This window comes from Oxyura jamaicensis, chromosome 10 (genome assembly GCF_011077185.1).
Source record: "Oxyura jamaicensis isolate SHBP4307 breed ruddy duck chromosome 10, BPBGC_Ojam_1.0, whole genome shotgun sequence".
Taxonomy (NCBI): domain Eukaryota; kingdom Metazoa; phylum Chordata; class Aves; order Anseriformes; family Anatidae; genus Oxyura; species Oxyura jamaicensis.
Window position 1 is genome coordinate 7,594,986 of NC_048902.1, and position 16,650 is coordinate 7,611,635.

The 16,650-nt window shown below is 39.1% G+C and overlaps 1 protein-coding gene across 3 annotated transcripts in view; it reads right to left on the reverse strand.

The window, feature by feature from the left end:
• Positions 1-16,650, reverse strand: part of DAPK2 (death associated protein kinase 2) — a 39,383-nt gene that overhangs the window by 20,465 nt on the left and 2,268 nt on the right. The window lies entirely within an intron of this gene.

Below are 16,650 nucleotides of genomic sequence, written 5' to 3' on the forward strand. Positions count from 1 at the left end.
GTACCTCACAGCTTTCTGAATAAGCCACTCCTGTACAAAGCTTGATTCTACAAGCCCTCCTGAGCAACACTGTTAAAGTCATACGGACTTGTTCTCCGTACAATACTGGGGACTGTCAGAGCTCCACAGTTAAAGTTGCTAGAGCATAACAAGGCGGCTAGCCTCCTGCTGTGTCCAAAACCTAGAAAACACAAGCAGTGTCTGACTACAGGAGGGTAGAAGTTACAATCTCTAAAAAGCAGTGCACGTTTAAATGAATAAGAACTAGCTCAAAAGGTTCAAATCATCAGTCCTTCACTGGATGATGCTTAAGGCAGCCAAGTTTGTGACACAGCACTGGATGCTTTGAAAGGACATGCATGTACTGAAGTGTTTCCCTTCAGAATAATCTCTCAGAAACAAACTCAAAGGATTGATGTCCCTTCAGAAATGCAGAACTGGCCTCCAGTAACCAGTTTTCAAATAAAAGAATGGTTTATTCACATTTTTGCACTTCACTGATAATTTAGCTGTAAACATAACTGGAATAACCACAGGTTTCTCATTGCACTTCAAGGACAGAGAATTCCTCACTGTATTAAATGGCAAAGTGGCTGCATTAAAGTTTAAAAGACATGTGGCTGCTATTTGCTAATGACATTTTCCTGACTGCAGCTCCTAAAGTAAGATATTTCATTCCAATTGTAATATTTCCCTTATTTCTTAAGAGGGAAGCACTTGAGGTCAGATGACTGACTCAGACAAGAGTAACCCTGCAGATTGCAGCCTTAGGTCAGTGATGTGAATTTCTCAGGATGAGACAGTTGTTACTGGCTCTTCAATAGTAAAGTAGGGGACCCTGCTTTGTTCTCATTCGTGTGAACTTTTCTCCCTTCATCATGCTCTTGAGAGGCACTTTTTGAACTCAGAGAAGCACCACCTCCACAAAGCTGTTGTTCCCTCCTTCTCATTTGTCTTTCTGAAAAGTACCTGTAATCAAGCTGAGATACATCTTATCAAAATTAAGAAACAAAGGTGGCCTATAGCTAAAGAAGGATTTAAACAATATAAATTCTGTGTAAGGCAAGAATATGGCATGAAACTGTGATTATTCAGAGGATCCTTTTGCCCATCCCATTTGGAATCAATAACTTCTTCCAGACAAGGACAATTGTGTTGTATCTTAGGAACGTTTAATCATGCAAAGGTCATCACAAACATACAAACAGGGAAATAAATTCATAAGCCATCACTCTGAGTTTGCATTTAGTCTACCCAGGGCATGTAGGACAGCCACTTCTACCTCACCTCACAAAAATTAAGGGAAAGGGATTGTCTGTAGCTAAAAGACTGGAGAGATTTGAGAGATCTGAATTCTTCCATAAATGCATTGTATATCCTTTAGCAACACACTTCTGTCCCATCAGCAAAACCACAATGAAACTTCCAGGCAGTATGCCTATGTGTTCTTGTACCCTATTAAGCATAAAGGTGACTATCTCAGCCTGCTGCTGCTGTAAGAGAGATGCTGAGGACAAGTAGTTATGTACCATGCAATGTAACAGGCTCTTGTCCCAGCTGCTTCTGAAAAGCAAAACAAAAATCTCATTTAAAACAGAAATGAATTTCTTTTCATGATGGATCGTGCTGTAGATTTAATTAAACACATCTGTACTTTTTATGCTTGATTTAAATGCACGATACTGAAATTAAGCAAAGAGTAGTGTGCAAAGAGTTACATCGATTTAAATATCTACCAGGTCCTTATGTTGGTTAATGAAGATACTAAAAAACTCAGTCTGAAATTATGTGAAATTTGTATAGCTTGAGGTTTCATCACAAACTCTAAATTTCAAGTAGAATTTACTAAAATGAAGTTAAGAAATATTTTTTTCACAGAATTCATGGAAAATTGCTATGGTTGGACACAAACTCTCAAATTCTCAAGTTTTCCTTAAATGTTAAAAAACAAACTCAAAAACTAGGTTTGAAGAAAAGAAAACCTAGGTTAAAGCGCAAAAAGCATCGATGTTAGTTCTTTCAAACAAAACCAATGCAGAGTCACTGCTCTCCTAGATCAAGAGCTTCCAGCTCAACCAACATTGAGGAGTACAGACGTTTGGTCTCAGTATCAACTTCAGTCAGTTCAAACAACGTCAGCCTATTCCGCTCAGGAGTTTCATTCACTTACGGCTCACTCTCATTGGTCAATACAAAGCCCAGTATTTTCCCTGATTCAGTGGATTCAATAATCTACGTTTCATCCACAAGGGTTAAAAAAAAAAAAAAAACTATACTCATTTTTAAACAGTTACATGCTTTTGACAAGCCTTCTTGGACCTAATCGTACTTCAGGATTGTCCATTACCCGACCTTTTCACAACCAACAAGTTATTGGTGTAGATCTGGACATAACGACGTGTAAAGTAAAAAATAAAAGAGGAGGTTGAATTTGAGCTGGTGGAAAACAAGGAGCTCGTGTGGAAGTGTAGTGGCCAGTAAAACTGTCATGGAAAATTACTCTAACAGCAGCATTTGGAGATTGTGTTTGATAAGCCTGATGGCAAGCTGCTGCTGACAGGACAAATCTTGTAGCAATTTCTCTGCACCACAACCTACAAGAGTTTGAATGGAAGGAAAGGTTGACAACATCTTTTAGATAGGACACTATTCCAGCTAAAAATCCATGTTTTGCCCTTTTTACAATAATTAGAATGAAAAGCAAGGAAACTTCAAGTCTACAATGTGCACCCTATATCCCACCAATTAATATTTGAGAAATTCATACTTTATCTAAAAACATGCAAAATATTTCATCTTTTTTCCACTGTGGTGCAGAAAGAACTTTCAAGCTCTAGGAAGAAGTAGAACTCTTATTTTGTGTTGCTCTGGTAATCAACAGTCAACTAATACGTCAGTCAAATCATTACCCTTGGCTGGAATGTGTAAACCATAACAGGTATCTAAGGTCCTGCCACAAAAAGAGACATCTTACCTAAGGTGTCATTCATAAGAAGTCTCTGCTGATGGCCAATCACTTCTCAAACAGAGAAAAAAACAGGCACTATGCTTGAAAAGACACCCAGTTTCTCCTGCCACAATGCACTGTATCTCTGAGATCTCACTCTGCAAGACTTGGCAGGTCTGCAGTCCCACGATGTATGTTTAGTACCAGATATTTCCTTAGTCAGGGTATTATAGCCAGGGTTGCAAGGACAAGATTCATCTTACAGATAACCTTTACCTACTGTGATTTCATCAGCCAGGATCCCTTTGTAACAATCAAACACGCTCCTTAAGCGCAGCCCCGTATGGCTACACGACAGAAGCACCGAGCTGTTATTGTTTTCAGTATTATTATAACCTTCACTGGCTTGGTAAGCAAGAGATGCAACTACAGCTGGAACTCAAAGTATGAAACATACATGGCAGTAATACTCAGAACCTTATAATTATGCAATGTATTTAGTACTTCATTAACACAGATGGCTGGTTAGAGTCTGTCTTTAACCTAGAAAGGCAAAGAAATGAAAAATTAAGGCTGTCACTTGGCCCTTGCTTGCTCTCAAAAGCTAACAGTCCACAGCAGAAGCAGCCTCTCATTTCCAACAGTTCAAACAATGACAGACAGCCTGAAGTACTGCTTTTTGTTTTTCATTTTCAGACATAGCCTAAGCACTTCTCAGGTGAGAGGTAGGAACAGTCGGGACAAGTAGGACAAGTGTAGTTATCCCTTTAGGATTCAGTCACAAATGGAATCAGGAGTGCAGGCACTCGTCAAATCCATTAATTAATTCATATTTCTGCTTCCTGATTTTATCATTACGTGAAAACCCTAGAGAACTTCAGAGAATGAAATTGCTGTTAGAAAATCAGCAAATTTGCCTTAAACATTATGCTAAAAGAGTTGGATCTGTAGTCCTAAGAGCTATTTCTGTAAAACATCATAGGCTTCTTTTTTGTTGTTGTTGTTTGGTTGATTGGTTTATTAAATTGTTACAGGGGCTTGGGGAAAGGGCTTGTTGTTCTTCTTGTTTGTTTTGCAAGACTTATGTCCTGTTTGGTCCAGATTTTCTACAGAGACATGGTACCAGTGTTGCTGTATTGGCTTCCTTGACTTCACTCTAAGGACAAGAGTTTTGCCAGCAAAGTTCAGTGAAAAATTATTCCTTTGTAACTGCTGATTATGGGAGTGAACAGAGACACTTTCACACAGAAAGCCCAATGATACTGGAGGTTTTGTATATTTCAGTTTACTTAAAAGCTTATAAAAGTAACAGACAGAAAAGGAATTCTCATTTTCTCCTTTGACAGTTATAGCCTGGGGCAATTGTTCATCACATTACCCTTCCTTGGTATTCTACTATTCTACCTGTTCCTGTCCTAGCCTTCACGCCATTGCCTTTATCCCTTAAAAACAGAATCTGTGGACAGTCTTTACTGAAACACTTTGTGATCAAACAGGTGATATTGCAAGCCTCAAGGGAGAAGACAAAAAAAACGCACAAATTCTTAGCCTAGGATATTTAAGACGGTTATGATGCAATTAACCATGATACTGTCCATAACCAAGCGCACCCTACTCCCTGATTGCTGCTTATTTTAATAAGCATCACGGGGAAATGCTATTTCTAGACCACCTTAAAGACAGCCACCACAAAGCAGCAGCTGATGGATCTTTCAGCACAAGGGGCCCGATGCTCTCCCAGGCACTGATGCACTGAAGAACTCTAAAACAAAAGCTAAAGGCTGGAGGAAGGACAAAGAGGAGGAAAGGTCTTTGAACAGATGTTAGAGGGGTGGCATATTGCTGTGCTTTTCTATCAGACGTGTATCAAAATGAATATATTCTGTGGATGCCTGTACAGCTATGAAGAAGAGTGGGTCTCACTGGTGCTTAACAATCAGTCAGACACCCTCCAGATTGCTCATTAACAACAGAGCTCTTAAAATCAAGGACCAAGACTACAGCATTTCTGTGCTCACAATGCATTTGCACTCAGTGGGTAAGAATCAGAGTGTCAGCTTCCCAAACCTTGCAACCTAGATAAGACAACAAAAATAAACGTATGTCTTCTCTTTGGCCGAAGAGTTGGCAGCATTGAAAAATTAAGCTACTTATTTAATTTTACATGGAGAGTCTGTGGCAGATATTAAAGTCTAAAATTTCACAGCTCAGATGCCCAAATTTCAACTAAACATCTTTGCCAAAATGCACATTCTTAATACATCACTGAAATGAAGATGATTTGGATCCTACAGAGCAGTATTTACAACACACACTAGATATGCTCATAGGCTGATAATTCCTACTTTTTTTTTTTTTTTTTTTTTTTTTTTTTAAGAAGGGAAGTTTGTTCCCTTTCAGAAATGTTTTGGACAGCTGTACAACAGCCTTGTCAGAGATTCAATGTAGGCTGTCCTCAACTGTGCTAGCACATCAAGAGTATAAACAATAGCAGCTGCAACCTGTCAGTTACAATATAATTAGGTACAACATGAAATTTGTCCATCATTAAGACAGGAATTTATCCTAGCAATGAAGACAACCTATTATTTGGATTGCTAATATCATCTAGGAGATCTGTCACTGAAGAACACAGAGAGACAATATTACCAAGTGGCATTAGAGTCTATTTTCAGAAGCATGCTTTATATGAGCAGTTCAGGAGCGGATATGGGGGCAAAGAGAGGAAACGAGACAATCCAGAATAACTTGATAACTTCTTGCCTTTTTCTAGGTTTATTTTTAATAGTGGTTTGGGAGGGTAATGCTCCGGGGCAGATTCTGACTTGATTGACTGACAGAGGTGCAGCCTGCCAGTTTTGTACACCTCACAGGGTAACAGTGATATTGCTATGGTGCATTAAAATAAAAAGAGCCTTTAAGCTACTCTGTGTATATGCATGGGTTTATATATGGGTCTTCCTCTGATATTCCAGAAACACCACATTGCTCAGTAGCTGTCATGAAAAGCTTAAATATGTAAACAAAATACTAAGATGACAGCACAGGTTATCTGACTCCAGCCTGGCACAGAGGCCAGTGTGAGGAGAAGTCAGGAATCTAATTCTGCCTGTCATTTGAGAAGAGCAAACCACTTCATCCCCAAATACCAGGTGTATGTTCCCTTTCTGCATGTTCAGTCTATTCTTCATTCTGTCCATACCATCTTCATTTAATTCATTCAAAAAATCTATAAAACAATAATTTATTTTTATTACTTTTCAGTAGTTGTTAGAACTTGAAATTCCCATAAGATAGATGTTATGGTAGAACGTGTTGACAGGTACACTTTACACTGAAACACATTTTCAAGAACTTCTTTGTGAAGTAAATTAACCTGAAAAAGAAAGATGGCATTCTGGAATTCCGCCAGCCAAGGGCCTATGCTCAATCCCAAAACGAGCCAAGACAATTTACTTTGGAACAGATTTGCAAGGGATTTTAGGCAGCAACCTCCCACTGATTTTAATTTTAATGGTAATTAGGTTCTTACACACTTGATAGAAAAATGACACCCCAGTTTTTCTGTATTTAATTTCCCAAAGTCTGTAAAATACAGGTAATGCTACTGGAATAATGTAGTAAAACTTTAAGGAGAAGGTACAGCTGGACCTACATTTAACTTCCTGTCTCTAGACATCATCAGAATTACAATTATAACCATTCACATTTTTTTTCCCACTAGGTGATCCTCACAAGAACGCACTGCCAGAAGGGAAACTAAAAAAACAGCCTAACAGCATTTCAGCCATGCTCTTAAATGCCTATATGCACACGCGGAGTACCAGGAATGCAAAACAGTTTAACCGTTCTTTTCACAGAAGATCTGCAAACTCAGTTCAGCTATTATTTAAGGGGGATTTCTTTGGTTTCCAATCTGGAAGATGTTCACTTGAGGTGGAGTTTTCAATGGGAAGTCACTCAGCTTAGCAATACCAGCAGTATGTGCTCAAGCTGGTGGAAGAATGCAACCTCAACCTATTGCAAGAGAAAAACACGGTGATATTTTTCCACACAGCCTTTGTTTTTTTCAACTTACATGGTGCCATAAATATCTATTGCTCTTCTTTGATGATGTTTTTGACCTATAGCAGATGCAGAAAGGTGAAAATTTCAGGTTCCTCTTCCCATTTGAGGAAAACAGCCATCTAAAGTACACCAAGCTACAGCAGTATAAGCATGGTAATACCAACGTTGACACATTTGGTGTTGCTGCACCAGATGGAACAGTCTGTTAAACTGCATTGGACACAAACAAATGCTTTTAAGGGAAGCAGAGATGACCTTCCATTCCTTTTCTCCTCTCTCACTTTTTGTTATTATGTTTTAGCACGTTTACATCAAGCTTCCTAGCCTACTTCAGTTCTTGTTCAGATGGGCACTTCTCTCAAGCCTGAAGCTGAGTTAAGGTAACTGCGGTTATTTTGCCAGCCAGGTGGTTTTAACAGAACCATTACATTCCAGACAAAGAGCCTCAAAGGACACTAATGAAGTTCAAGTCTAAAAACCATACAAACCACATAGAAAAACAACAAAACTCAAGCCTGACTGCAGTTCAGAACAATGTACACAAATAAAAATATACACAAGGTACCATAGCATAAAAACAGTCTGCTATAGAAAGGAGCCTACAGGAAAACTGAAAAAAGGAGCTTTGAAAAGATAATATGGTGTTTACAGTTTGAATAAAACCATAAATTTTAGATTTGTACTTTTTACTTCACATTTAAGACATTCAGTCGTGGGAATGCAAGCCTGTTAGGGTTTATCTGCTATTAGAAACACTGTCCCAAACAAGGACAAAATGACGTAATTCATACATGTGGTTGCCTGCACACAGGAAGCCAAAATACAGCTTGGAGATCTAATTTTAGGTTTACTAGACTTCACAAAGTTTGCCAGTTGTTGTCTCTCTAATTGGATGATAAATTACATTTGGTCCCTTGACAGCAAGATAAAGAAAGTTACACCTTATCCAGCGCCATATATTCTCTGAGCTATGAGGCAATATGATATATTTAACCCTAAAAACAATTTTATTTATGTTTACTGACAGCAACAGACAGCAACAAGGAGTTACTTTACAGTGTACGTCATTAACTGCTGCTAACAGCTTCACCTTATGTCAGCAGCACATTGTCTGCTCTCCAGTACATAAGCCAACAGCACCCTTTGCTTTGGTTTGACGTAATATATAGCTAGGTCAAGAGGAGAGTAAAAATCCTAAAAATACATTATGAAATCATCATGTGTGATTTTTATTTTCCTTTTGCATTCTTAAATTAATATACAAAACCAGAATCACAAACAGTAACACCAGGCTAACACAGGGTAGCATTCTGGATTCAAGAGGCTGCCTTTAGAGCCCAGGTATCATGGCTTATTTAGTTTCAACACTGACGGGTCATTTATTCAATGTCACAACTGTTGTTTTTATGCCAACAGTTCTGTTAATCATGACTTTTTTCCACTGTTACATTCAGATTGGTTTTAACTGGTAATCTCATCCTGTGAAATTCTGCATTTCATTTCTTTTCCACTTTTTTCCCCCCCTTGGGAAAAGTAGGTTCTAATATATGTACATATATATATATTAATTTAACAGTTGTAATTTTCAAAGCAAAGCCCTTAAGAATTCTTGCTGAACATGCTTCTTAAAAACCTCCAGCCCCTAACACAGTTTTCCTCCCCAAAAGACTCTCTTCCTTCTTTCCTTACGCTTCAGAGACAAATTCTGCTAGTTGTCATTGCACTGGCATGCTCTTATGCTCTTCCCAACAGAGAGGATGGGAATCTGTTGTTAACTCCTTCTACAAGCCATTTGTGGGCTTTCAGAACTCACTCACAGAACAGCTGAACCAAAAACTATGCAAGGTTCACAACCTATATGCACAAAAATACTTCACTGGAAGCTTCCTGTAAAAAGTCTGTGGTCACAGCCATGGAGAACTGGGAGCCTTCTGTAAATGGACTATAGCAATAATCTTTAGTATGTCTCATTTTTTTTACAGACATTTTTATGTTTTGTAAACTAAAACAGTATTTGGAGTGGCAAGGATTTAACTGAAGTAGTGAATACATAGTATGTCCAGCAGCACAATATTTATTGAGGAGCTGAAGTATGATAGCTGAAACAAAAAGAGAAATCCCAGCACAGCAAGCTCACCATAGGGAAAGTATCCACTTGTTTCCATATGACTTTATGGAACAGAACTCTCTCTCAAAATAAAATAAAATATATATATATATATATCTGCTTAATTTTCTGCTGAGACCTGTTACAAATGTCACTGTACTTTCTGTGCTTAAGATGCAAATAAAGTGTTTTCTTTTGTTTAAAAACAAAAAATCCAAACCAAAATACAAACGAAGTGGCTACCTCTCCTAGTGTAACTACACACTACCTAGGCTGCAGCAGATGCTAGATTATAACAGAATGCTTTAAACATTTTCTTAACAGAGTATTTCATATGAGTTTTAACACCTAAAAAGTACATAAATCCTTCAAGCGTGTGAAAGATACACAAGTAAATCCTATTCACAATACTCTATGGCCACGTGGTCAACCTCTCATGCAAGATTATCACAGACATGTCATTAGTTCTTAACCCAGCCCTGCGACAGAGTTCAGAAGAAAATCTTTATGTTATGAGACATGAGTAACCTGACTTCACTTCAGGTTCACTTAGTGGCTGGGCAGTGTCAGGGTGACTTCTAACCAAACCAGTTCATAGAGAGAGGGAAGTATCACAATTCCACTGCTATAACAATATGTCACTTTTTAAACCTAACAAGACGTATTATTTTATACAGAAAGAAGAAAAAAAATTATCTGTCACTGTAAACACAGTGATATTTTCACCACTACTCATGTTTTTACTAACCGATTGAATAATGCACCAGAACCCAGTGACTTTACAAGGTAAGTTTCAATACTCACAACAGGAAAGTACTGAGCACTTCTGAACATTTGCTGTGTCTGATAACGTCTCCAGCACCTTTCACCCACATCTTTTACAGCTCAAAGGTAACCAACATATCCTAGGCTAGAGACAATGCGTCCACTGTCAGAAAAGAATCAGAACAGTAGAAGAATATGGACTCAGCCAAAAGGATCTAGTTTACTGGAGTAAGCAGGGGGCAAATAAACCCTTTGAAATTCAAATCACCATTTAATAAACCTCATGTTCCTGAACAGTGACTTATTATTGGCTTAATAGCCTAATAAGTAATGTTATCAATTAACATATATAACATCAACAATCAATTAAGTAACATATTATCTGCAATAAAGACAATTAATGCCCTAGACACCATTTTGGGTCATTAGATCTGACTCACAAGAAACTGTGCCACCTATTTAATTGTCACCAGCATCTTCTAAAGCTGTTAAATGTGGTTTTGTTTTGGTTTTTTTTTTGGAAGCTTCCCAATGACACAGTGACAAGCAATGCAGTCTGTCAGCTCCTCAGGATGGAAAAGCAGAGTCTGCTGTGATATAGCACTAGCCCAGCAATTCTGGCAAGTTCCTGATAGCCTGGCAAGCATTATTTTATCTAAACCTCAAGAATTAAATGTGCATGATAGAAATTCTTCCCACTTATCACATTTTAGTTTTAGATTGAATATCAGCTCTTGGAGTGGGAATGAACAGAGTCCAGAGACCTAGGGAAGGTCAAAGCTGACTCATGCTCAGCAGGAATAGCTGATTTGATAAGCTGTTCCTTCTGCTATGTGGAGCAACACCAGTGCATACGTAACATGCATGCAGAAGGTTAGCACACTGTACCCTGTGTTTAAAGGTCCAAATCTAGCTGAACGCAAACAGATCATAGTATTCCTGAGAGCAATAAATTATAAGGGGGAACCAGTACTATGGTTTAATGGTTAAATGTTTGTTCGTTCGCCTTCCCCATGAATGAAAGGGATGGAAATCACGCTGGCATTTTAATCAAGTTTTTAGGAAATTATCTGTAAGGCCAAAACCACAAAGGGTTCCTGAAACTTCCATTTCACTGCTCTTTGTGGATACTTCTGGTCTGCCAAAGTAAGAGGAAGAAGCTACCTCCTCATCTTTTTTAGTTTCTGCTACACAAAACCATCTCCTCCAGCAGCAGGACTGCACAGAAGCTACGCTATTCGTTCTCTCCACTCTTCCTACGTAGGAAACAGACAAACCAATACGAATTCTCTGTGAGGATTATGGATCCACAAAACTCCAATACTGACACTAACTACTCCAATTACAAAACACTTTTTCTCCGTGCTTCATGACATGAAATAAAGACTTCAGAAACAGTTGAAAGAACATTAAAAACTAGCAGGGAAAACTGTTCAAAAAGGAGAAATCTAAAATCACTCACTCTGCTGGAAAGAATAAAAATCCCAAAAGAATGACTGTATCAAAGAGCTGATGACAATCTTAGTTATGGTGATCAAGTATCCCATGCCATCATGTATATTGAATCTTCTGTTGAAACAAACGAATGACGTGGGCGATTTTTGTAACAAGAAATATTAATAGGTACTGGTTAGTGCTCAGTAATTAAAGTTACATTTTGCATCGAAAGCAAAGACTTGTTCTGTGTGTATTATAGGAAAAAAATAATCCAAAGTTACTCTTCCAGATTCAGAGAACTAGTTCAAATTACAAGAGAATCTAAGAACAGAGTTAAGTTCCGTGTCTGAGACAGCCCAATACTGTACGACTTCTACAGACAGGAAAAAAAAATCCTTGTATGAAGATACTGCATGATATGTGTGAGGGGTAAATTTCCTAGCTCTCATTACACCCTCTGTTTACCAGGGAGGGTCCATCTAGTTAGATGACATGACTTTTTATTGTTGATTTCCAGGTTCCTCTCCTACAAAGGATACCTCAGACATCTGTGCTTTTTGTTTTCATTAGGTAAGCAAATATTTATTAGTTACATTGTCAGAATAGTGATTATGTGCCAGGCTCCTAAGCCCCACTAGCACTGGTAAAATGTTGCATCTGGTGTTCTTTAAGTCTCACCCAGAAAATAATAAAAAAAAAAAAGTTGTCTACTGTCTCAGCAAGCTGACCTGATCACATCCAGGGAAGGGAGGAGGCAGGGACTTATAGCTGGAGATGGGGAACTTCAGGAGATACAAATAGCCATTGATTAAAGATTTAGCTTGGCTTTAACCACACCCCAGATCAGCGGGGGCTGAGAAGCTGGAAGCTGGTTCATGCCCACACTAATCAACAGAAATCACAGCCATTACCTTTCACACTAAGGCAGTGACTGAATCGTCTGGAATTTCTTCTCAGCCTGCCCACAATGTAGAAGGAAACAGCTTCACCCAGAGCAAACACCTCACGCATGCACCTGTTCTGTTGCTCTCTACCAGAGCAGCTACATACAAGATGACTTTGCTGAACTGCAATTACGCAAAGAAATGGAAGTACCCTACCCAAAGAGAAAAAAACATCCAGCAATCCCTTTGAAGTCCAGAAAGTCAAAGTTCCACATATTTAAAAAGTAAACAGAACATGAAGCATTGTCCTGTTGATGCAGAAAAAAATGTAATTGCTCAGAAACGGCCTGAATGTTACCATCATGAAAAAAAAACGGAAGCATCCTATTGCATATACCTTGTTAGATCAATTACATACAAATTTTTGTTTATCCATGAACATGAACATTATCCATGATCCAACATCCCAGACATCTCTCAGGTTTCTCTGTTAAGCATGATGCTTGTGTGCTGCAAAGAGCTGAGCTGTGGTGAGCGGGGCACTGTCTCAGGACATGGCAGTGCCATTCTCACACCATCCTCCAGGATTACAGGTCTCAGTGGGCACTGCCACAAAAGGCTCCCAGCCAGGCTCCACCACACTTCCTACCCTCAGCCCAGACTTGACGTGCAACAGTGACACTGCCCAGAAGGCACATGTGTCACCAGCCCTCTGCAGACGAGCTGACACATTTAGACTGATGACCCTCTGGTACAACCTTTTATGAATTGCCCTGCATCTCCCTGAAATTCTAGCACTCTTCGTGTACCTACCACCCCTGGCAGCGTCTGCCAGCACAGCCAGAAAATGCTCCTGCGAGGTTGGACAAGAACTGCTTTTCTCCACATAGACAGAGCAATCTATCCAAATCACAACACATCCTGAGACATTTTTTCTTAAAAAGCTCCCTAGTGAGCTCTGCTACTGCCACTTCCCTAGACCAGCAGGCCAGTTCTTCCCTCTCTTGGCTCATTTTGGCTTCAACTTATGATTTTCCACCCTTGGTCTCCTCTCCCTGCCACTTTCCCTGGCTGAAGAACCAAGGGCCATTTGACAGCTGCGTATGCCCAAGGCAGTTAAGCTAGCCTTCACTTTCTCTCGTTTTTTAAGAAGCATCTCCATCATGTAGACATGCAGTTAGAGTGATCTGCTACCAACAAACATTCCTGCAAGCAGCTTATGCCAGGATCCTCCTCAAAGCACACAAAACAGCATTAAAAGGTTTCTGACAGAGAAGTGCATTGAAACGGATGGTGAAAGGCACAGTTTGCTGTTACTTGAATAGAAGTGACATTTAGAAACAGAGAACCACATTTGAGGAGGGATGAATTTTGATAAGATTCTGTGGAAAATATTTTTTGAAGTACCTATTTTTGATCAACAGCTCAGACACAGAAAAAAAAAAATAATAATAATTTGCCAGAAATCACAGCTTGATGCCTTCAAGGAGAGAAAACATTAAATGTCTGGGAGGACTGCATAATGTACTTCCAAACTGCATAATCCACTGCCTTATGGAGAAGGGAAAAAAAGAGGAAAATCTTCAACTACCTTTGCAGGTTCTGAATACCTTATATTCTATTGCATTTTCCCAGACTTCTAGACTAGCTATTTTTACAGAGGATTCTTTAAATAAATCCCCCTGTAACATTTTCATTTTCAGTTAAGATTGTGAAACTCCCCCCTCACTAGCCATAAATTTTGCAAAAGAAAACATTTAGAAATATTTCAATATTCTAACAATAGGCTGTACTGTGGATTTCAAAAGGGTTTTTTCTTTTTTTCTTTTTTTTTTTTTTAATGTTGAAATTTGTTAAATTTACCCACAAGGCACTTCATCTTTGTAGGCCTCCTTTTAGCTATAGCGAGAGAACCTCATTCCCCACAGACTTCATACTTACAAACCAACTGATATTATCTAGCAGGAAGTAACGTTAAAAATACATGCATGATAATAAGGTATTTCCCTCATTTAGCATAGGCTGTGCTAAACTTCCCTGCCAAGGTAGCTGCTAGAACTATGCAAGCCCATTAGCAGCTTCTCTTGCCTAATGCCACATGCCTGACTTCTTGTTCCCTGTATGTACCCTTTGGAGAAGTTGGGCAACAGAGGTGTAAACCTAAGATTAATATTTGAAAGATTGAGGGAACACTGGAGTTAGGCAGCTAGTTTCAATACAGCTGCAGCTATGGAAAACCTGCTCCCCCTTTCTGCAGATTTTTCTCTCACAGTGTGCCTTGGCACAAGAAACAATGTCTTTTCCAGCATCCTTTGAGTTGCCTCTTAGCTCTGCAACAATTCTGAAAACGGTCTGGTTCGGGAGTTCAAAAATATGCTGTTTGCAGGGTATTATGTAGCTGGATCTGAACAGCCTTTGCTGCAGCTACCTTAAATGCTACGCAATGTCAGAAAATTTCCAATTTCATCACCAGACCAGATACACTGAAGCCTTGCAAAGAAGCATTGACAGCCCTCTTCCCGAAGTGCTGTGCAAAGGCTTTCAGATAATCAGGGACTGGCCCTTCTGACTTCTCGATTCTGACTGAATCGAGCTGGAACAAGCATTAAGCCTGTATTCATAATGAGCTTTGTTCTCAGGAAATCACAAACTCAGTTAGGAGGACATGGACAGGACAAACACTTCACAGAGTTTGTTTAAAAATATTTGTCTTGTAAGTGACTTTCTTTAAAAATATTTGTTTTTTAAGTGACTTTAATTGCCAAAATCACAATAACCAAATCCTTTTAACCCCCTGTACCTGTCAAGCACTAACTGCTAACAAGCAAAGATACTGAAGTAATAAAAAGCATCAACAGGCTCCAAGGGCATCAGTCGTCACAGGAAAAAGATTCTTGCGGTGTTTCATTCACCACAACGTGTCTAGTCTGTTATTTTACTTCCAACAAAGTAAGATAACAATCGTCACCAGCCCTAATCAGTAGTTACTGCTCAGAGACAGACATGATAACCTGGTCAAACTGTACGTATAACACAGAGATGAAACAAGGCATTTGCAGAGCTCCTCACAAAATCTGAAAATGAAAATAAAGCTGGCAGAAATTATGCGACATGATATTCATGTGAATGTGTAAAGTATATAACTCAAAGGTGTTCAAAACTAGAGAGCTACTCCAGTCTTGCTGCCCTTTTCTCACACTTTCCAGGGCTCTTGGGAAAAAAAAATATAAACAAAAGCAGAGGTCTCACAATTTGTCCATTTCCTCCAGGTCTTTCCGGGAACATCTTTGCCTACACACCTCAGTAGCAAGTCGACTTGGATTTCTCACTACAAGAGATCTACCATCAGCTTGAAGAGGGGAGAGAGGCTCATCTTCTCAGAAGACAATGGATTTCCAAAACCAAGTCACCAATAAAGTAAAAATATATTATTCAGTTTCCAGTTCATAGTTTTATTAATTTTTACCATAAAACCACATGCTAGGGCTTCCTATATTAAAAAAGCACAACTTTTACATGCTGCATTCACACTGCAGTTCTTTAATGCTCACTGCTGTCAGATTTTCACTTTCAGGATGATATTCTCAGAACCAGCCAGCACTCAAAAGCAAACAGATATAGAAAATTTACAAGTTGAGGCCTTCCTGAGATGGAAGAGAACAGAAAAAGAATATAAACACCCCACATATAAAGAAATGTTCTGAACAACTCTAAAGGTGAAATAACTGCAAAAGCCAGAAAAAAAAAAAAAAAAAAAAAATGATTTGGCTGGGAAACAGCTTCAAGTGAAGTGTTTTTATGTCACTAAGTTGTCAGCCCTTGAAAAAGGGTAATTGCACACACACAGTCATTTATCAAAATGAACTGCCAGATGTTGGGAAGGAAGCCACCACGTGTAGAGACCTAATTCAGCTATTTGCATATTAAAGAGAAAAGCATCGGAGGGTTGCACACTGCATGGGAAGCAGTTATCCTCACTCAGAGCACTGTAAATTGCTAAGTGACTGGGGAAGCCCTGTGTCATCCAGCCTACAGTCCAGCGTAGTGTTTAAGCATGGCAATAGCCCATTAACTCCACCTATAATTAATAGCTGTGGATAAGCCTTTATAGATTAAAAGCTATATAAAGGCATTAATCTGTCCTGCTGAAATTTTGATTGACGATTCTTTTCAGGAACACATACACAGCGCTTTGCAGGCAGATATGAACACGCTGTCAGTGCTCTGAGCCAGCCGGAGGCTGTGCAGCGCTGTTCATAACAACAAGCCAAATAAACGGGCTGCATCTGTGACTATAGCAGCATGGCTTCCTGCTTCCCAGCTCATTCAGAGAACAGACAGGTGAATTCAGTCTAAAGCAGAGACAAAGGTGACATTTATCCACAAAAGACAACGTAAACATACCTTCTGTTGTCCTAGTTGCAAGAAAGGAAACAGGAAAA